General features: G+C 41.3%; 1 protein-coding gene across 1 annotated transcript in view; it reads right to left on the reverse strand.

The window, feature by feature from the left end:
* The window catches only part of nectin1b (nectin cell adhesion molecule 1b), a 128,058-nt gene that overhangs the window by 51,480 nt on the left and 54,243 nt on the right, over positions 1-22,335 (reverse strand). The gene's annotated exons all lie outside the window — the stretch shown is intronic.

Here is a 22,335-nt window from a genome sequence, read left to right on the forward strand (position 1 = left end):
ACATTAATGTTACCCTTGCTTAACTAATGTGAGATTTTAAGACCAGTGGACACTCTCAGCACCCACAGAATTGAACAAAGTACAACACTTCCTTGTTCCACCTTAAATGATGCAGCAGGTACATAGTGGTGGAATGAGACACTGGCAAATAAAAAGCAGACTTTTACCTCAATGCAGTGTTGCTGTCATTTTTCAGTAAAATTCTTGCATTTTCTGTAACATGAACAACAATAATTGGGTACTTGATCCAAACTCCTCATGATTTATAAGCTGAAATGGTTTTGAGCGACCTAAACAATGCAAATCACAGGCTTTAGGAGAACATATGATAATGCTCCCTGTGTATAAAATCACTTTCTGCCCTCCATCTTGTGTAGTTGCTTGAAAAAAGAGTAATTTGACATGTCCCTTAATTAGGGGTTAACATTTGGAGAAGTAGAAGAAAGGAGTGGTGTCTTTTATTTTTTAATAAATTTTTTTTTTCCATGAGACAAAGCTGGCCCATCATCTCTCATTTCTCTGGAATGAGGTATTTTCGAACTTGGTTCAGGCTGCTGTTAGCAGCTGTGAATGCTGGGTGACAGGTTGATTGACTAATTGAGTTTGACAGTGAGGGAGCCTGAACGCCTTCCTCAGGGAACACCTGTGTCCTTGTCTAACTCAGGCCATGCTGCTATTTCAGCCTGAAATGGCTGGCATTAGGCACCGTGACGGAACGGGACGCCTCACAGGTATCTGGTGAAGAGGCAACAAAGCTCATAATTTTCCATCAAGAGGAGAACTGCCTAAAATGTTTAGGGAACAACAATTAGGTAAGACACTGTTTTGAAGCTTACATGACATACCAAAGGTGGGATAGGTATATATTTTCCTACTTCTGCCTCCCTGCTTCAGACATCATGGGCACTGTAACAAATCAAATGTGGGTCCCTCAGGTGCCACAAACCAATGGAGGTGTATTTACACATCTGTAGACCCCCAGTTTGAGTGCCAAAAGGAACCAAATTCCCTTGCACTCTAGGCTTCAGAAGCCTTCCTCAGCTCAGAACTTGGGAGACTGTAATTAGACTCTCCACAATGGAGCTAAACAGAGATATTTTCTTAGAAAATAAAAATTAAAGCTCTGGCAGGAAGTCCATGCCCTTGAGCAAGATTCCTAATGGTTTAATCTGTAAACTTGTGAGTTGTGCATAACCAGAAACATCAGTCAAATGCTGTAAATGGAAATACAGACAACAACAAAAAAAAAATAAGTGAAAACCTAAAATGAAACTAAAACTAAAAACAGGACCTTATCTAGACAGGGAGATAGTGATAAAAATGATGCATGAAACTAGAAATTGTAATCTTGGAAACTTGAACTATTAAAAATGAGAGAAGTAACAGACCGTGGTACATTGCAAGCAAATACTGAATGTGGATTTTCATACACAATTTCATTAAAAATCACTCATAATATAGCAGATTCTGTTCACACAAGACCACCCAGTTGTATTACAGTAGCTAATTTTTAAAAAGTGTTTTAATTCTGATTCTCACTTGCCCTTGCCCACTTTCACTGACCACTCGGTATTGCATAGCACCCACACCACAGGTGGCGCCTCAGAGTACGAGGGGAGGTGGGGACAAGAAGCAGAGCATTTTTCGCCAACATACACAAACATACACTGAATCGACTTCTTTGGTGATCTGTACATCATGACAGTTTCCTACGGACCATCTAGGTTTGTATTTCCTAACAATGTATTACAAGATGTTTTTGACTTTTTAAACATGGTGCAGATGTGTTTATTTTGGTTTACACTTAAAACTGCTTTGTTCAACATTTCTTTTCACCATTTCTATGGAAGCTGCATCCTGGGCAAATTCTGATTCTGAAATGGACATCAGTGTTGATTCATTCCCTCGCCCCTCAGAAAGCCCATGTAACACCCTTCACTTCAGTTCATACACAAACGGAACAGCCCTTAAGATGTGTCAAGAATTCCCCCGAGGGTGAGTGGCGAGGTGTACTGGGAGAGGGCAAGTTAAAACCAGAACTGAAACACAGTGTTGATCTCAGATAATGAAACAGTCTTACCAGCAATCTGACTCTGACTTGTTTTCCCCATTAGCACCTTTTCGGTTTCATTACCATTTTGTGTAATAGGCTAAAAGTGAACAGGGCTTAAGTAACTAGTGTTAAAAATCTGTCAAACATCTGGTAGCCTAAGGATAGTCACACTGAATATTAAGTAGGACTACACAGTGGGTAAGAAGTTCATTGTGAGGTTTATAGTTCCAAGAAACGGGTTAGGAGTTCATGCGGGGGTTGATCATCATGAAGGTAATTCCAAATCAGGGTCTGCTGAAGATCAAGAGAGATGTGATGGTAGACTACACATTAAAATCTCAGCACAGCTGACCTCTCCTCTTTGCCTCTGGGGCTGCTTACTCTCACGCTGACCTCCGGACGCCCACACGGTCTTATTCGCATCCCTAAGCATGTTGTTCTTCTGTGATGGCCATTTGCATCCTGAACTCTCCACTGAGGGTCATTTGCTAGGCAGTATGTATATGGCTTCTCCAGACCATCGTGGCTTTTCATAGTGTGGAGTACCCTTGAATGGCATATGAGTAAGTACTAACTAAAGCCCAGCATTATGAACATCTTGTCGGGGGGCATTAGCTGTGAGCTCCCCTCTCCATGTAATTACCACATAGGCGGTTAATGACAAATTCATTTCATCGGCATGGCCTGTGTTTGTTTCCCCAGCGCTGCCCCTGGGCGAAGCCAACAAACCTTGAACATGTCGAGCGCCGGGCCTTTGATTGCCCACAATCCTCAACATCTGCCACAGAGAGGGCTGCTAAGAGCACGCTCTACAAGTCTCTTAAATCTGATGGAATATGATGTTTTTTGGGTTGTAGCAAAGATGTGCACCACTATTTTGCTACCCGATGGTCTACAATAATAAAACTGTCTTTGTTCAGCTGCCTCTGCTAGTGTTTAAGGATCTCAGAAAATAGTCTCTGTCTTCCCAAGGCCATTTTCATCCATGCAAGACAATCAATGTTCCACAAAAAAAGCTGTGTTCAAGCTTCTCATAGCAGACTTTGCAAACCAATGAGGGGCTCCTTATAGTAAATCTAGATGCTGGGAGAAAACATTCCAAATTGACACAATGCCTCACTGTAGCAGGCACACAAGTCACATTGATAAAAACTATTAATTTTCTAACAAAACCAACAGCCAGCAGTAAACGCCATTACTTTGTGCTAGCAATGTGCCCACTGTGGCTTATTAGCAGTGTTTCTAAAGCATGTGTAGAAAGTCTGTTATTGTGTATTCGCAGAATCCATTCTGAGAATAACTGGGTTTTGGGGAAGTAGGAGAGATGGAGAGTGCAAAATAAATAGCTATCCAGTTGAGAGAGAAAAAAATAAAGACAGATGGAGAGGTATCCTGTGTTAGATAATGCTTGCTTTACCATGGATTGGGTTCCTACCGGGGCTCATTCAAATACATACGTAAAGCACGTGGAACTGACTGCACTCGGCACACCCTGGATGCCACTTTTCTTCTCTCTCAAACACTCCAAACAGAGCCACCATTCTCCGGGAGCTGCAGCCGAAAGCAGCATCTCAGGGGGGCTGAAAGGGTACAACAGAGGGTCCTCTTCAGGGCTACAGCGAAAGAGGTGGCGCTCTGCCCACCTCATTAGAGGACCACAGAATGGCCTGTTTGGATACTCCAGAAAATACTAAAGGGCTGGGCAAGGGTAATCTAATAGCAGCGCAAGCAGTCCTTCAGAGCTGCGGAAACGAGGGAAGATTTTTCTCCAGCCATTGAGCTAAATATGTTTATGGTCCTGAGAGGGCAGACATGCTGCCCAACAGTCTATCCACTGTGATGTGGACTGAGTTTGTTCAAGTGGAGTATCATGTCACAGCACTGTATCAAATTAGTAGGAGAAATGGAGGCAGAAAAAACGAAGGCGCAGACATGAACACAATCGATTGGGAGACGGTAATGAGTCCTATACTGGACTGCCCACGCGGACATTCTCTCCGGCTTCTGGGCAAGCTTGTGTGAGTGTGTGTGTGTGTGTGTGTGGGAGAACATCCACTGATGACCAAACTCTGGAGCTTTGAAAGCAAGCAACTACGGCCCACAAGCTTTTGATTGTAGCCTCACTAGCTGTTATTTTCGCCATGGTAAAGATGGCTCGTGGCTAGCAACTTTGGATTCTGTTAGTGGCAAATTCATAATCCAATAAATGATACAGCTAAAACTAATGAGTTCCCATGAGGTCATTCTCCATTAAGAAAGTCTGGGTTTATTTTCTAAACCAGACTCAATGGAAATGACCAGGGTGACAGACCAGACTTCTCATTTTAGTTTATTTATGGCAGGCCTGTCACAATTCTGAAAAATATAATCGACAACTAATTGCTGATACTTTGTTAATAAAAACTATGATGAAACAAAATCATTGATAATATATTTTTTATAACAAAAACTAGAAGATAACTAAATTTAACATTTAAATAATAATGAAAAATTGTACTCTTTTCAATGCATAAAAACTAAAAGAAAAATGTACTGTTGTGGGGGGCAAGGAGAGTGGCCAGGAGGAATAGTGATGAGGAGTCGGTTCCCAAAGAATCGATTGTTGGTCAATGATATATAGAGCTGAATCTCTTGCAGTCGACTCAGTCTAAACTTGGAGTAAAACTAAATCAAAATGATCTGCCAAAATTAACACTGATTTTTGTATTAAACACACAGTTTACACCCCCCACCCACCAAAAAAAAAAAAATGTCATGATATGAAATGAGATGTTCTGAAGCAGCTTCACATGAATATCTGATATTATAGGTATACATATATATATATATATACCAGATGCACATTTATAAAATGTAGATTAGATAAAGTTTAAATTTAATGTAACATTTATTTGCATAACATGGCAAATAGGCACCAGATTGAGATTTAAAAAGCTGTTTATCTGAGAAATGTTTATTTGCTGAAAAACAAACAAAAGAAACAACAAATAACGCCCAACTATATAAAAAAAACTTTCTTATTTGTTTTATATTATATATATTTTATGTATTTCCTGTGATTATATATAAATTTATTTACTTACTGAGAAGGCGTTACTTTAAATATATATAATTATCTTAGGTGCCTTAAGACAGTACTAATTCATATATATATTATATATTCATATATATATATATATATATATATTATGCCCAATGATTCCAGCTAGGCTCCTGACCCACCACGACCCTGAACTGGATAAGTGGTTACAGTCAATGAATGAATGAATAAAAAAAAGAAATACAAAAAATGCTGCATTGATACCGATACCAATAATGTTTGAAAAAGCAATTATCTGCTAATACTGATACAATACCGATATCATCGTGCATCGCTAGTCTAAAGGCCTTCTAAAATTGAAGAAGCTGTTACTGCAGTGAACTGGGACACACTATCCATTTACACCTAGGTTTAGGTGGTAATACTATTTCTTTTTGATTCAATGACTTCCAAACTACAGTTTAGGTGATCTATCCTTGAAAGACACTGCTTCCAACTGGACCCTGAAATGGTGGTCATGACCACCTGTCAGGTCAGGATTATCAAACCTCTCTACCACTCACAGGTGTAAGTTATTGCACCATGGGTTTACAGCCAGAATCCTGCATCACTAACTAGGAGTTATTACGGTTTTGTTGTGATGGCCGAAACCTACGGCGTCTCCCTCCGCAAATATTTACATTCAGTAGTAAGCCACGCAGCAGATGGCCAGCACCGCTGCTTCCCTCCACTGCCCTCTCGCTCCACGTTCCCCAGCAGCTTCCCAGCGCTCCACCTTGAATTTCTCAGCATTCGTTATCCAGGAAGACCATCAACAGCCATCTGCTTGGAGTCGGGCTCGTGCCTGAGGAGGTTACGAGCGCTGAACTCCCGGCCGTGCTTTTCTCCCAGCGCTCACGAAGCGCAGTGGCTCAGATGAATAAATAGTATAACACTCTCGCTTCGGGGTATAGCATTATCAGTCTCACTCGCAATAGGAACACATGCTCCTGACCTAAAAGGAGGTGCAGGAACACGCAGCCATATGCTGACTCCCTCTCTGGATGCATACGGATGTGACCCCAATCGCTCCCGAGCCTCTGCACATGAGCCCACGCAGCTACCCTGAGCATGATTAGAAGGCGTTTGGGAAATGTCAAAGGGGAAGCATGTTTGTGGCTGAGAGTCTATTGCTCTCTCTCTCTTTCTCTCTCCCGCTCTCTACTCTCTTTAATACCTGTCTCTTTCTCTCTAATCCTCTCCCTCTTCAATCTGTTCACTCACCTTCTTATTTCTCACTGTCTTCCCTCACTTTATTCCTCATACCCATATCTGTCTCCTGCTCTCCTCGCTCGTCTTTTTTTCTCTCCCTCTTCCTCTCTTTAGTCATTCGTCACCCTCTTCTCTTCCCTTTTATCCCTTTTCCCTAGTTGCCTACTTTCTTCTCATCACTTCTTCCTCACAGTCTCAGCTTTCTCTCTTCACTTTCTCATTTCGCCTATCCTCTCCTCCTCGCTCAATCGCTCCATGTTTACTCGCTTTAATCCCTCCCTTTCTCCCTCATCCTCTTCTACCTGTTCTTTCTCAACCTCTCTCTCCCACTCTCTTACTGCATACACTTCCTCCCCATTCTCATTCTCATTCTTCGCTCTCCCTGTCTCCCTCTCTTTCTCTCTCTCTCGCTCTCTCTCTCTATACTCACCTCTGTCTCTAACAATCTCTTCTCTCCCTCTTTATCCCTTCTTTGTAGTCCCCTACTTTTTATTCTTATCACATCTTCCCCTCAGTTTCAGCGCTCTCTCTATATATATCTGTCTCTCTGTCTCCCTCTCTCTCTCTCCACATTTTCTTCGTTTTGTTCAGTCTGTCATCCATTGTGCATGTTGTGATAGGTGGCGTGCAGCAATAAGGCCAGTGATATAAAAGGCCCAAACACTGCGTCCTCGCTTGGCGTAATCATCTCATTAAAGTGCCATCCTCCACTCTTTAGCATGGAAAAAGGTGACAGAACTTTGAAAGGTTTTTTTTTTTTTCATTTTTAAAAGGCAAATCAGCTCTCTATGGCCACCCTCCGTATGTGACCTTGGTTGAAAAACCCAGAACAAGAGAGAAAGAAAGATTAATAAAACGACTGACAGTTTCTGTGACACCAAAGGCCCCCAAACCTGAAGCCCTGTGAGGTCAACAGAGCATAACCACAATAAACAAAGCGAGTTCAGGCACATGAGACAACCACCCACCCTCCACACTCGCACAGAGTACATAAACAAGGGCTGCATCAGAGTTTCGGTTACACTGAGAAAAGAACAAACACGAGTCTGTCACTACCTGCCAATGACATCATCCCAGATACCAGATAAGGAAAAAAAAAGTAACCCGCCAGAGGGGCGTTTAAGTGGGGGGTATGAATAGTTTTTGTCAATGATTACACAAGGCAATGACACTGTACAGAAGCCTGTTATTTGCCGAGCAACGGCAGACAGAAACTGGACACAGGTGATCGAAAGGACAGCAGAGCAGTGGCCTGTCGGTCTGCCTTATTCAAACATGTGCAAACAGAGATGAAGAAGGCTTTATCCGGAACCGTATTCCACTAAATAATTGATGTGCATATTCTCTGGACAGCTGTCGACCCAGTGAGAACGTGTGGGCGTGTTTATGTTTGTATAAATGTGGGGTAGGGGTGAGTGTGTTTGTGGAAGGAGGGGTTGTGTGGACTAGAATAACAGTAGCTTGCTAAGTAAACATCTCAACAATGATCTAACAGGCTTCAATGACTTAACAGGCCTTGGATTATGGGTGGGGATAATATTGCAACCTATCTATCCCTATAGTGATCAATGGCTCCACAATAGGTGGTAAATTATAGGTTTTATGAGTCCTGGAACAATGAATAACCACACGTATAATGTAAAAACACATTTAGGTCAGTTACACAGTGTGTAAACAACAGCAACCAACACTAAGTAACTGTAGAAGCAGTTGCCACACAATGTAATTGGCAGAGTGCCGTATTCACGGTGCTGATATTTGTGATAACAACAGCTATTTTTTGTTTTCACAATCTCTATAGTAATTCCAAACAGCGGTTGTTAAGTAAGGACTCGATGTTCTCTGCATCTATCACTATGGCTATAACTACAGTTACATTCAGTACAAACAATTACAAAGAAGACAAAACAGTTCACTTCTATAAGATAATATTTAAGCTGCAGCTGGTTAAGGCAGAAGAAAGTGACAGCAGGTCTGTCTGCATCAGATTCTGAACCTGTTGATATTTGAGCTGTGATGTAGGATCTAAAAAATGGGGATGAAACCGGTTTCTTATTTGCAAGCTTATTTGCATTTGCAAAAACGTTCTGGTGCCTTCATGGTAAAACTAAAATGGCGCATCAGTTACATTGTGCTGTCTTTCGTCCACATCAAATTGTGCATCAGTTACATTATGGTGCCTCCAGTCCAACTGAGATGGCACATCAGGTATATACTGGTGTGTCTATTCCACATTAAATGATACATCATTTACATACTGGTGCAGCTGGTCCACCTTAAATAGTGCATCAATTCCATTTTACTGTCCCTGGTCCACCTTAAATGACGCATCAGTTACAATATGGTGCTTCTGGTCCACACTAAATAGTCCATCAGTTACATTCAAGAACCTCTGTTCCACTTTAAATAGTGCATCCATTGCATTCTGGTGCCTCTGGTCCTAATGAAATAATGCATCAGATATATTCTGGTGTCTCTGGTCCACCTTAAGTGGTACATCTGAGCTCTGGTCCACGGTGAACCAATAATTAAATACACTGGGAAAATTAGAGTTGGAGCATAAAATCTCAGATCACGGCCTGTTCCACAGAAACACACCCGCGAGCTTGTGTCAATGAGAGCTGTTAGTTTCTCAGTAATACAGTCATGTCCTCTAGCGCCGAATCTATAACAGCAGTTAGACATCTTAATGCACAAAATAACTAATCAATAAATAAACACAAGGGCAGGGCCATTACTGAGGGGTCTTAAGTAATGGATTACTAGCCCGGGACCACCGCTGTCCCCAGGAGAGGGAGAGGAAGGGTCAGGGTGTGTGTGAATGTGTTTGCGTGGGAGTAAGTAAGTGAGAGAGAGAGAGAGAGAGAGAGAAAGGGGGAGGGGGAGGGAGACCACAATGTTTAGAAGTGACACTGAGACAGAGAAAGAAATACATTAATAAAGAAAGAAAGAAAGAAATGAGTGAGAGAGGGAGCATATAAATAAATAAAGTATCATTGCGAGACAATGAGGTCGAGAGAAATAGAGAAAGAGAGCAAGGAAGAAAGAAAGAAAACGAAGAGAGATACCAATAACACAGAGTGAGGGATATAGAAAAGAAGCGACAGGGAGACAGTGAATTAGAGAGAGAGAGAGAGAGAGAGAGAGAGAGAGAGAGAGAGAGAGAGAGATCTAGACAGTCAAAGGGGGTTAGTTACTCCTCTGCTGAGCAGATTACAGCATTGTAGCAAAACACATTAGATGAATACACCCTTCATAAATACCTCTCCAATCACATTCAGTGAAATACAGGGAACATTATAAACCACAGCACTGAGCTTGTTTACAAAAGCTCCGAAAATAGCGCTTATGTACAACTACTGCGAATATAAGGAACTCATTAGGCTTGGCTCGACGTGCTCTCCAGCTCTGGTGTCAGAGAACATCGTGGGCTTCTCTTCTCCAATACGATAATACAGTGTGAATGTTTTGGAACAATATGTGCTACGGCCAAAAAGCCCATAATTTAATACATCTGTGTGTGTGTGTGGGGGTGAGTGTGGAGAGAAAAGGTTGGGATGTTCTTCTGCGGAGCTCAGAAAAAGCTCAGGGCTCAGCAAAGCCAGCATTGAAAAGCAATAGTGTGTCCAAAAAAAAAATTAAAATAGAAAGTGGGGTGGGGGGTTAGACCAAGGACAGCCATGCAAATCCGGCCTTGGCACTCATCTGCTCTCACCGCCAAAATTCCAGATAAAGCCCGGAGAACCCGTAATCCGAAGCTGTGTTCACATGGGAAAAAATGCAGGCCTCGCTACTGATAAGGAAACTGATACAAATAGGTGAGTCCAAACGGATAAATGGAGGAATCTGGCATTCAGATTTATATTATAGGAAAATTAATCACAATCCTCAAAACCCAATCACACCAGAGTGACCAGGTATTTTTTTTTTTTGCATTTATACTGTGTAAATGCAATTATGCTTCTAAATAATTAACTACTTACATACATAATTATATTAAGCAGCATTGCCAATCCAAGTAATAGCTCCCAATTTCTGAGGCTTAATTCATTATTTATGTAGTGAATTATACAATGAATTACATATGGGCTTCATTTGCATTCCATAACAGGCTTGAGTCTGCACTTTGGCTTTACATTTGTTTCAATGTCAGATGGCATTTTTTTTTAATCCTTACTTTCCTCCCAAATTTACATAGTGCAGTTTCTGTAGTGTTAAGCCTGCAGCATTCCTGTTCTCCCTATTACAGGTCAGTGAAGCATCACAACGGTTTGAAGCTGTAATTATAAAGTAGAAATACTATTTTTTTAATGATCTCAGGTCACTAATAATAAATCAAAAGGGTCCTATGTATCATTGGAACTGTGATTTGGAATACAACTTGTGTAAAATGGTGGGGTTTGGAGACGCTTTGCCACACACGCTGCATTTATTGATTTTGACACTGGGATGGACGTCAAATGAAGTTTGAAAGTGAGTGGAATAAAAAAAAAAACATAAGGACACATTGTGTCATTGATGAGAATCATGGAATAATGCCCCCTGTGGAGCAGTTCCTCACGTGAGTGAGTAAGTGTATGAGCGAGAAGCTAGTTCCATGATGTGTTTTGCATTTATTTTTGGTCTCTGAAGACCACTGAGGAGAGAAGGGGAGCCTTAGTTGAACAAGACATGCATTTTTCAAACCCGATGGGACAGGGACAAATGTAAGACAGATTAAATGAAAAAAATAAATGAAGCAAATCATGAAAATCGTCTGCTGACATCAAAGAGCATGGCTAATTTTAGTGAAGGAGAAGCGATAAGACTACGGTAGCAGTGTGTTGGCACAATAGGGAACAAGAAGTGTCTGTGCCGGTTTCGGGTGGGTGTACTTGCCCGTGGTGGCGAGGCATACCGCAGATTTATTAACGTTGTCCGAGTGGGAATTCGCATGGCAGCTGGAGTGGGCAGTGGGACTAGAGTCCTGTCTGAGCGCAATTAACACATAACTCTCAGCGTGTGACCTGCAAAAGCGCTCACCAGGGACTCGCACAGGAAAGACACGCTGCAACTACCAATCCCGCTACTACACTGTGTTTATTTTCAGCAGGCTCGACTAGACACAATACATCTTCATTAAGAGAGAGAACATTCTGCTCCCTGGGATCCTGCTCTGCTATTCGGGCAGCAACTGCTGATTACTTCTATAATCTATTCATCTATCAGTTATCGGATTAATCGAGTAATCAAGCTATTGTGCCTTCTACTCACATGGGTCTTCTACAAACTCGTTTTTCTGCAACTAATGAACCTTCCTATAATCAATTACGCTTTGATTAATCAGATTATTGAAGATATGCTACATGTTAAAGCAACATTATGTAGTATATGTACCTTAAAATTTCAGATTTAAAATCATTGTGATGTTTCTCTGAGATGTAATAGGGAGAATAGAGTCTCTGTTGTTGCTATTCGAGGCTCAGTACTGCAGAAACAGCACTATGTAACTTTTGGAAGGGGGTAGGGAAGAGAAAAAATAGATTTAGAACAGTGCTGTAAAAATGAATTACACACTGCAACTGTAGAGTACAGGAGCACACATACGAAATCATACCTTATGTTGCTTACAGTTATTTGATCACTCTATTAATTGAAGCCATCACACTCCAACTGTGCAGTTGTTTTAATGTTTGTGACCACTGCATGGACATTTTGTAATAGCCAATGTTAGTAACTCCCATGTCCTGGTATTTTTTAGGCTCTGGCATTCCCAGTTCAGCTCAGGAAAGGATCAGCTAAGTTGACAGAACTATAAAAGCTATAGAAAAGTGGCACTCCTGCACCAGCCCTGAAAAACTCCAAGTTATATATTTACCATGCGTGACACATAGAGGCATCAACAGCGTGAGACGCAGAGCCACAGAGCCACAGCAAAATCGACACTAAACTCAGCCTGAAGTATGAGCACACACATGGAGCATTATTCAGCCACAGCACTTCCATTTCAAAATGAAGTGAGAGGGAAATGCTACGCTCTGAAGAAGAAAAATGACGCCGGCCGCCCGCAAGTACTCACACATTCATATAACTCTGCAATTTCCCAGACAGCCTGCTCTTTAGGACACTCTTCTCTTTTGAATTTTGGTTGGGGATTGGAGGAAGCTGCATAAAAACAAGGGGTGAATCCACTTAAGGTGCCTTCAGTCACAAAGATGGAGGTGGGCACGGCGTTATTCACACCTATTAGCACTTTTGAGGGCACTTCAATTACAGTCTAAATAAAAAAAAGGGGTATGGAAGAACCTTGGGATGCACACGCTAAGGTCACTATACCCAATACCAATGTGTTTCAGCCTGGACTGAAGCTTAGTATAAGACAAGACAATCAGGAGACTGGATATTTATAAACATTACTCTTAAAGGACACCTTTAGATTACAGTGATGCTTCACTAACTTATGATGGGGAGATTACAGTATCTGTCACTTCTATTCTGGGCTCAGCACTGCAGAAACTGCACTTTGTAACATTTGGAGGAGGGTAGGGAACCGTCCGAATATTCCCTTGTTCTCCCTCTCCCTCTTTCCCACCCCCTCCCCTTGATTTAAGGTCAGTACTGTAAAAATAAATTACACTCTGCAACTGCAGCACCAAATGCCAATATTTACATAGTGTTCCTTAACAGGTCCAGTAAAAAAAATACATCCTTCTTAATTCCAAAGTACTGGTAGAGTCTGATGCTGGAAAATAGTCCTGTAATTATAAGTTATGGCTGTTTTTGGTCCTTAATCCCACACAAACCTTATAAGAGGACCTCAGGGAAAGAAGAAAATATAAGAAAATGCAACGTTGTCTTTTAAATGCTAACCACACTGAATGCAAATTTTCATACAAGGAATGTACTCTTTATTAAGCAAATCCTAGGTTTATATGCCACTTTTAAACTGCACAAAATGCCTGTCACAGGGTCCCTGCTGGTTTTGGAACTCAGCAGATATGGTGATTAACAGCTATTAACACCACTGACAATAGAAATCCATACTGTTGTGTCATCAATAATGGTTTTGCAGTTAGGGATGAGCTGATGTACTTTTTTTTCTGTTCATATTGATTCCAATAGAGAGACTCAGTATATCTGCCAGTACTGAATGTCAGCCCCATGTTCCTGTTCAGTTTAATATCTATTTGCATAGGCTTCTGCCCTTGTTAATGCACAATGATTGCGCATTTGTTGAATTTGCAGCTGCAGGGAACATACAACACAGAAAATGTGGTTAGTGCCAAAATTATGGCACTATTTTCTTCGTGTCTAAAATGTTGAACTTGAAATTTGGAAGTAAAATTAGATTTACTTGATTAGAAATCTGACTGTGTATAAAATCAACATAACGTACTTTACCAGGCATGCCCAAACTTTTGCACACAACTGTAGGGCAAGCAGGGAGTGGGTTTCTTGTGTTTCTAGGCAGAGTTTTGAGTGAGAGACTGGCGGGCTGTACCATTTTCTTCACTATGACCATGATGGATCTTTCCAGGGGGATTTGGGGAGCGTTCCATGTTCCACACACAACCATCGGAATGCTCACCACAGGCTCGGATACACGTTCAGTCACTAATGCATATGCTTCCCAGCTGGGTACAAAGGCTTCGGCTCCCCCTCCTCTACAGTTAACCACACTCACACACACACACACTCACACACACAGACACACACACACCATATACACACACTTACACAAACCACACCACAGTGTGCCCCTCACTCCAACTTCACTCTTTCCCATACAGAGACACACATGATTGCCCTGTAGTAAGCCCCCTGACTCCAGCCCCTCTCCTTCCACACCCACACATCATCCCACAGCCATGCACCCACATACACAAATACATGCACACACACACACACACACACACAGTTCCATTGTCCATTCACTACCTTCCTCATAATGGATGCAAAGCAACAACTAAAATGCATCTAAACTCACTCAGATCCAATTCCTCCCTCTTTTGCACATAATTCCATAAAAGCAGCAACGTGACTTCAGATTTAATCAAAGAGACGTCCCGGTCGGGCGGCGGCTCATCTTACCCGGCCGTGCACACTGTTATTGCAGGTCGCACTTCAAAGACTGGAGGAAACTCAATACAAAAGCACTCCATCAGCCTTAATGCACGTCCCATTGTCAATAACCCTCCACGCCAACCGACGGCACAGTCTGCGGTGCCAGGAGATACACATCTGACATTTTTCATCATTTGGTTAAAAATAAATAAATAAATAAAATAAATCTCCAGTACTGTTAAGAAAAAATATGCAGTAGCACTTCAGGGAAAAGATAATCATGCAGAATAATTACACATGGATGGAGTGTTCAAAAGCTTCGCTAAGTGTTAAAGACATCAGAGATCCACAGATATGGGTTTTATATTCATATTCCATTCTCTCAGCTCCTCTGACCATGCAAGAGCACTTTGTAGTTTCTACAATTGCAGACTGTAGTCCACATGAGTTGGTACGAGTAGATCAGACACAGCAGTGCTTCTCAAGCTTATAAACACTGATTTCACTCATCAGTATCTGTGGAGATCCTGACTATTGAAGGAAAGGGTAAAAGGAGGCAAGCAAAAAAAAAGGGGCAAGCAAATTATGCTGAGCAACTAATGGATTACCGTCTGTAATTGAAGAACTACAAAGTAATCCTGTATTGTCAGTGGAGCTGAGAGAATGTACAAACAAGTGTAAAAACAAGACATGATTATAATGTTGTTGCTGATCAGTATATATTATTTGATTTAAATATAATACAAAATGTGGAAATAATCACTAATGCAGCTGAGGAAACAAATCAATGCATTATAAAGCCTCCATTGTCAACATCATCTGCATTGAATTTTTTTTTTAATTTAGATTTTATAACAATAAATACATTAATTAAATTAAATTATAAAAAGTCTATAATTTCCTGCCTGAAAATTCAGAGTGATGCATCATGATGTGCCACTTAGGAGCTGCTCTGCCTCAATTCATGATGTCTTAATAATAAAGTGCACAGCTGACCTGTATGCACCAGAGGTGGTTTCAGTTCCTGTTGCTCATAACAACTCTTGAGTCTACCAGTGAATGCTGACAAGACATTTTGGATTAAGGGCTAGCTAAAGACACAGCTGAATGTAAGTCTTGACCCAGCTGGGCCTAGGGACAGGAAGGTAAGTAGGCACCGGGAGTTCCTGAACACTCCATCTTGCCACTGGCCCAATGGTAATTGCTCTGCATGTCTGGGAATAACCCAGTGGGTGGGCTGAGAGCAAGAGGATGCTGGTGGAAAGACAGGGGAAAGGAGCTTGCGGGATTACATCCTGGTGTTGAAAATTTGACATACGGCAGGTCCATAGCAGCCCTTCCTGTCCAGAGAGTACTTAGGAAGCAGAAGTGTTTTGTTATGACGAATATACGAACTCGACTAAAGACAACATGTTTTATGATCCTTTAAACTTGAGGCACACAAGGAGAGAGAAGAGGAAATGAAGGGGAGGATTTAAAAAAGAGAGAAATAATTAAATAAATAAACCTTAGAAGAGCCAGCTCAGATAACGTTCGGGAGCTGAGTTGAAAGAGTGAACCATGTCTGCGGATAATTGCAGAGTTCAAGGCAATTTCTCTGCAGTCACGTTGTACTTTGACTGCGGGGCTAACGGGCTTCGCCATTAACGGCCATCAAGGCTGCACTGTAATTAGCCCCTGGTTTCAAACATATTCTGTAGTTAAACTTCACAGTGCGTCAATCTGCCTGGCTCGCTAGGATGAATGCTAACTATCCGACGTATCTGCCCCGGCTGCTCTTAGTGCACGGCAAAATGATTCTGTAAGAATAGAATGCTTTTTGACTGATAGCCTTTGATGAGAAAGGGGGAAGCTAAATATATAAATAAGTGCGGCTGACAAATCATGATAGTGTATTACTATTGATCAGAGAGCGCCAGCCGAGAAGGGAGAAAGGAGTCGCAGGGAGATTCAACAGCTCTATTAGCTCGGATTGAAATTACTGTCGCTCAGTGAGCTTTCCTTGGCCGAAGAGAGACGCTTATCCTCATTCCCTCTGCCCCAAAATGGTAAAGGCCATCTGCTAGGATGGCAGCAATCTGAAGGAAAATGGATAGAAAATGATTCTCAGAAAGGGAATGAAGAGGAGAGAAATATTTCCTTGACAACAGTGACATAAACATTTCTTTTTGTCTTTTAAACAAAAGCTTTGTGACTCACAAACTTGTGGGATTTTTTTGTAAACTGATTACATGGCTCAGAAGTGAAACTACAGATATAGTAAATGACAGGTATACGTTTCCATTTCCATGGTTTAAGCTTTTGTTGCTGCGTCTCATTGTTCCCTTCACCCCTCTACTTTTACAATACTTCCGAAATGGTTGCTTGGGTGTGCCTTTCAAGGGGACATATAAGATTCCTTCACATCTCATAAAGGGGTTCTTTGAAGAACCCCCTTTTTTCATGCTAAAAATTCTGATATGTGTGGTTGTCAAATTCTGTGTATATAAACACAGAGCCTTCTCTAAACACAGCATGAAGAATCAGCAGATTCATCTGACAGAGACATTCCTGGGAAACTCTTGCTGAGTGTGGGTGAGTGTTATCCTGCAGTAAAATGGCAATTGGAAGCCCTACCATGAAAGGCAGCACATGTGGCTGCAGGATGTCCTGCAGGAAGCGTGAAAGTGTTTGTGATAAAGAACTAAATCAAACAAACAAACAAAAACTTATTTTAAAAGGTCCTGTAGGGAACTAAATATGGTTATCCTATGACACCTTTATTGAAGAGCATATGTGTCTATCCCCATTCTGTCCAAACTGTCCTGTTTTTCTCCTATGATTGGTACCCAGTCTGCACTACCCCATACATATCTCTGTCTCTCTTCCTCAGCCCCTTTCCTTGGAGTCTGCTGTCTGGCTCTGGACTGTTCATGGTTTGACAGGATTGACAAGCTGATTAAAAGCTTTATGGTCAAGGAAGTAGGACAGCTATTGAACAAAAACCTGTCTCCCCTCTCAGAAAGCCAACCAGCTAGCCTCCCGTTGGGTGCGACCACTGTCTGGGCTTGATCAATGTCCCCATTAAACTCTTGTACCTGCTTTTCTCTGTCAACAGCAGAATAAGCAGGACTTCTCAAAGAGCAACTGGGTCTATTCACTTTCAATATACCTTATCCTGTTGCCTGATTATGTAATGGTGAGTAAAATAATACAGTGGCATTTTTGGTCATCTTAACATCTAAAATGATCAGAAGGGACAATGGTACAGGATGGATATTAAAGAAGGGGGCCGTGGTCAGGCAGCCACCAATTCCAGACCATAACTTCCTGAGAAATGACCAGTTACTCCAAGCTGCATGCAGTTTCCCAGTATATAGCCAAACCACAAACTGCCCTCAAGTGTTTTTTCCTAAATTTGAGCAATTTAAGGCCAGTGCAGACTAAGAATCACAATCACTTGGGTTGTCAATAGTGAAACCAGCACCACAGTGATGTTTGAGGAGCCTAGAGATGTAGCCTCGGTCACAACTCTTATGTTCTTGCAAGGGAGAGTAGTAGATTTACCGGAAAAATTGCATAGGTGCTCAGTACCCAAAGGGCAAACTAGAGCAACGCTGATCAGAACAAGTTACAACCTGCCTGTCATGTGTTTTACACTGACTGATTAAAAGTTCAAGGTGCCAGAGAACACTTTCCAAAACACAGAAGGGTGTACAGTTCCAGCAAATGTTAGAGAAAACTGTGCTTATAATTTAATGTAAATGTGAACACTGAATTGATTTGAAGCAACAGTGAATAGAAAACCGAGAAGTCTTTCTGAAGATGTGTCTGCCAAAGGGATTAGGGTTCATCAGAGGCAAATTCTGCAGTTCGGGCCTTGGAGCCCATCAACTTGTGAGCACTGCACTGTTGACTTGGCTCACACTTTAATGGTTCTAATGCTGTTTTGCAGTCTGGGGTTGGATTTCTCTGAGGGGATCAGGAAAACTGTCACTGGGACCGTTCGCTCATGCTCTCTGAAATCTATGAGGGTTCAGCTAAGCCCAAAACGGACATCTCAATCCTGCCTCTGGGCCTTTGATTACTGTGGAGCTATACTTCGAAGCCTCAGAGATTAACAGAGCAAGCACAACTTCTCTCTCTACCATCAGACAAAAAGTCAAGCCATTCCATCTAAGTATACTACTGAAATTTATCCACTCCCTTATCTTAATTCAGTCCTCTAAGAATTGCGACATTATATCATAAAGGTTTCACTCCACAGTGTGACCTTGGGAATGAGTTTTGAATTGCACTGAATTGAGCAGTGTCTAGGTACGTCGACAGGTAGTGAGCATGTCCTGATCTGCCCAGGAGTCTCAACTCACTGAATACAGCCTGTTTTGCAAGTTTGTAGATCTACTCTTAGATCCGCCCACAAAAGGAGTAGCCCAACCTGTTTGGCCTGGTATGATTCACTGTAGTTACACAGCGGGTCTATTGTACTACCGTTACTTCCACAAAAATGTTGACCTTGGCATGGGCTAAGATTGCCGTTGGCTTTTTTTGCCATATAGTGGTATTATCAGGATCATCTAAAAAGTCTGAAAGGCTCATATATATATCACTTATTATCTTCTTATTATCTTCTTTCCCAACAATGAGCAATGGAAACTGGGTGCATAGTGAAAAAGGAGGGAAGAATTGCTCATCAAAATTCACATGATGAAAGTTCAAACTGAAACATTGAATACTGAAATGATTAAAGCAAAGAATGTGAACCAAGTTGAAGGCAATAGAGCGACATAACTTCACATAAAATCCCATTAACCAGAGTCTTATATTGTTTGCAAAGTGCCCCTGATTTCATAGCGCATTTCCAATAAGGCTACGTCTTTTAAGCTGCTGCAAATCCATCCCACAATTCTTGGCAATGTTTAGCAAAAAAGGGGGCTCTTTGCTGAATATGAAAGCATATTAAACTGGTATCGTTTTTCTGACACTGACTCAAAAATTGTGACTCTTACTGTGAAGTTAACAGCAGGGTGCCTTGCAAGAACCATCATTACTTTGTGTACCATCTTATTAAGAGAGAAAAAGGAGAAAAAAATGACAAGCTCCAGGCATACAACACTGGCTCAAGCAACAGTGGTATGTGAGATTGAAGCAACTGACACATTCCTGCAAAAGGGTTCTCACATAGGTGACAGGTAAAAGGCAATTGCACAGCCTCTAGTGACATGTCAATCCACAGCTTGGTCGCTAATGATGTTATATCCAAGCACATCATTAAGTTAGTAAGAGAGATGCAAAGGGCAAAAGGGGGCACTCTAGATAGGAATCTTCATTGCCTTTACTCCAGATTTGATGCCCAGGACTCTGAGCTGGTTTGTACAAGCAGTTGCAGCGATCTTTGGACAGTCATTAGCTAGCCATTATTGCTGCTTCCACAATCAAATCAAGTAAAGGCTGAAGTGGGCTCCTTGGACACCACGTTGCTATGGAGTTGCGTACGTTCGATTAGCAGGCCATGCTCGCGGAGGCTCATTTGGAGACATTTGCATAGCAGATGGATCTCTGAATTTAATGAGCCATCCTTCTAGTGCCACTATAAGCGCACTCAGGATGGTAATCTTGTGGTGGAGAGAGGCGTCACTCTCAATACACCACAGCTAAACACGACTAGAATTAACATCAGCACCACAGGTTTGAGCTTCACACCACATTAAAGGTGATGGCGCAGCTGTCCAAACACAGTCTCCAACTGAAAAAAAGCAATGTCACTATAATAGGTCTAATTCCACTATTTATCTGGATAAGGGAACAGGTGAGAAAGGGAAGCCTGGCAGTGCTTTATCTTTCAGAGGCCAAATTTGTCCACCTATGGTCACTAGAGAGTATCTTGGCACAGCCTGTGTCCACAAAAAGACATCTTAAGGCATGCTCACGCTTGGATTAAAATGAACCCTGGTGGGAATGCTCTGTTAATTTCATCAGATCTCAATTCTTAATTGCAGAATGAATGTTCATAGTAAATAGGTTTTTGGACATCCAGTATTTCTTTTAAATTTAAAGGTACTAAGAGTAAGGTTATGGGTCCCCTCTTTGCTTCTGTAACAGTTCTATAACACTCCATCACTGCGCTGTTCTTCTGGCCCACACTTGGCGCTGAGCATGATTATATATTATATAAGTCATGTGCGGTTGCTCCAGCATGTCCATTTCATGCACATCTCAGCATCTGTAACTAATATTTTTTTTTTCTGTTTTGGTTTAAGTCAAAGAAACTTAACTAAAATATAGATGTGTGGTCCATTATTCTTCAGTGCAATCTAATATTATGTTTAGATATAGTATATTAAAAAAAAGTCTTTTTTTAATATACAAGTGTTTTTTTTTTTCATTTGCTTTATTAAGTCTACTGAGAGTTTCTCACAGTGTCATGAAAAAACAACTTTTAAACAGTTCTGCATTTATATATTTGGACTGAGGTTCTAGTCTGTTTACTTGAGTGTTATTGCAGTTTCTCTTGCATAAAGCTTTTATGAGCTCTTCTCCTGCACAAGTGAACTGAAAATATGTTCTGCAGCCCTCCTGCGCAAAACACTCTTGAATAAAACGAGGTAAATGATGAATGCAGGTTACAATGATAATTAAGACTCGCTTTCAAATAAATTTGCATCCGTGTTCCATGTCTTTAGTTCCCGTAAACACATTTCAACACTGATCAAAGGTAATGCTTCATGGAGCTGTGGGTAAACTCACATTGTCGCAATTAATAACCTGGTTATGTTCTCAAAACAGACAGCTCTTTCAGAAATTTCAATGGAAGTGTTTGTTTTCATATTAGGAAGCAAGCACAGTGAATTTGTTATTGTTATCCTGTGCCTTTAAAACAAAAAAAAAAAGAAACATTCAAGCACCAAAACAAAAGGAAGCTTCTAAATATTTATGAGTGTTTCCAAGCCATGCACAGGATTCACTCAACTGCAAGCAAGTGAACCTTGTAGTGACCTACTTAAAAGAATGCCAGATGACATGGCCATCGAGTGTTTTTCCATCTCTAAACCTAGTGGGGCAGAAAAGGCATGATGCATCCCATTTTATTCAGCACTACTTAGCAGCCCCTGCATGGGATAGGGAGGCTGAGGGATGAGAAGAGGGCTTGACTAGGGCAAAAAATCTGTAGGATGTTTGATTAAGTGTGAGAAGGGTGGAGCCAGCCTCCTTCTTCTGCCCTCTGTGATACTGCAGTTATTAAAGCAATAAAGGAAATATACTCTGTTTTAATCAGTCAAGACCTGTATGATGTCCTGAGACTACTTTTAACCCTTTTCCACTAACATGGAACAGGATCATTTCCCTTTTACGAACCATTCTGAGTGTTTCCAGAAAAGTTAGTTCCCATCTGGAACTAAACATGGTAAGTTTTTTCAGAGTGAACCATGATGAGATCTGTGGGTGTGTCAAGTTAAAGAAACTCCAGAAAGAGCACAGAGCTTCAAATAAAATGTTATGGCACAGTGGACACTGGACACAAATTAGTGTGTGTTATATAAATTAACAAAAGAAAGTAAAACAGAAAAGTGCTTTGTCTGTATGTTTTCTGGGGCAGGGTTAGCCCCACGAGGTGTGGTGGCTATATTTCTGCACTGTTCAAAAGCTCTGTAGGACATCTCAGAACTCAGAACAATATTTCCACACATCTCAGTAAGATCTGAACTTGCTGTAAACAGTGGATTAACCATGACTCCTTCTTGACTCTATCCATTTACCTATGGCTCTGGATCTGAGCAACCATATAATGTTTCTTTTTGTCGATGAAATATCCTTTATCCCCATCAAAACTTGTCTAAAATGTGGGTCGATTTGCTGGAGAGTTCCAAGGTTCCAAGAATATTGAACAGATCTAGTTCAAGAACCAGAGTTCTTACACAGGAGCTACAAAGATTGTGGCTAAACATAATCCAAGACCAAGTAAATATAC

The sequence above is a fragment of the Hoplias malabaricus genome, chromosome 11 (assembly GCF_029633855.1).
Source record: "Hoplias malabaricus isolate fHopMal1 chromosome 11, fHopMal1.hap1, whole genome shotgun sequence".
Taxonomy (NCBI): domain Eukaryota; kingdom Metazoa; phylum Chordata; class Actinopteri; order Characiformes; family Erythrinidae; genus Hoplias; species Hoplias malabaricus.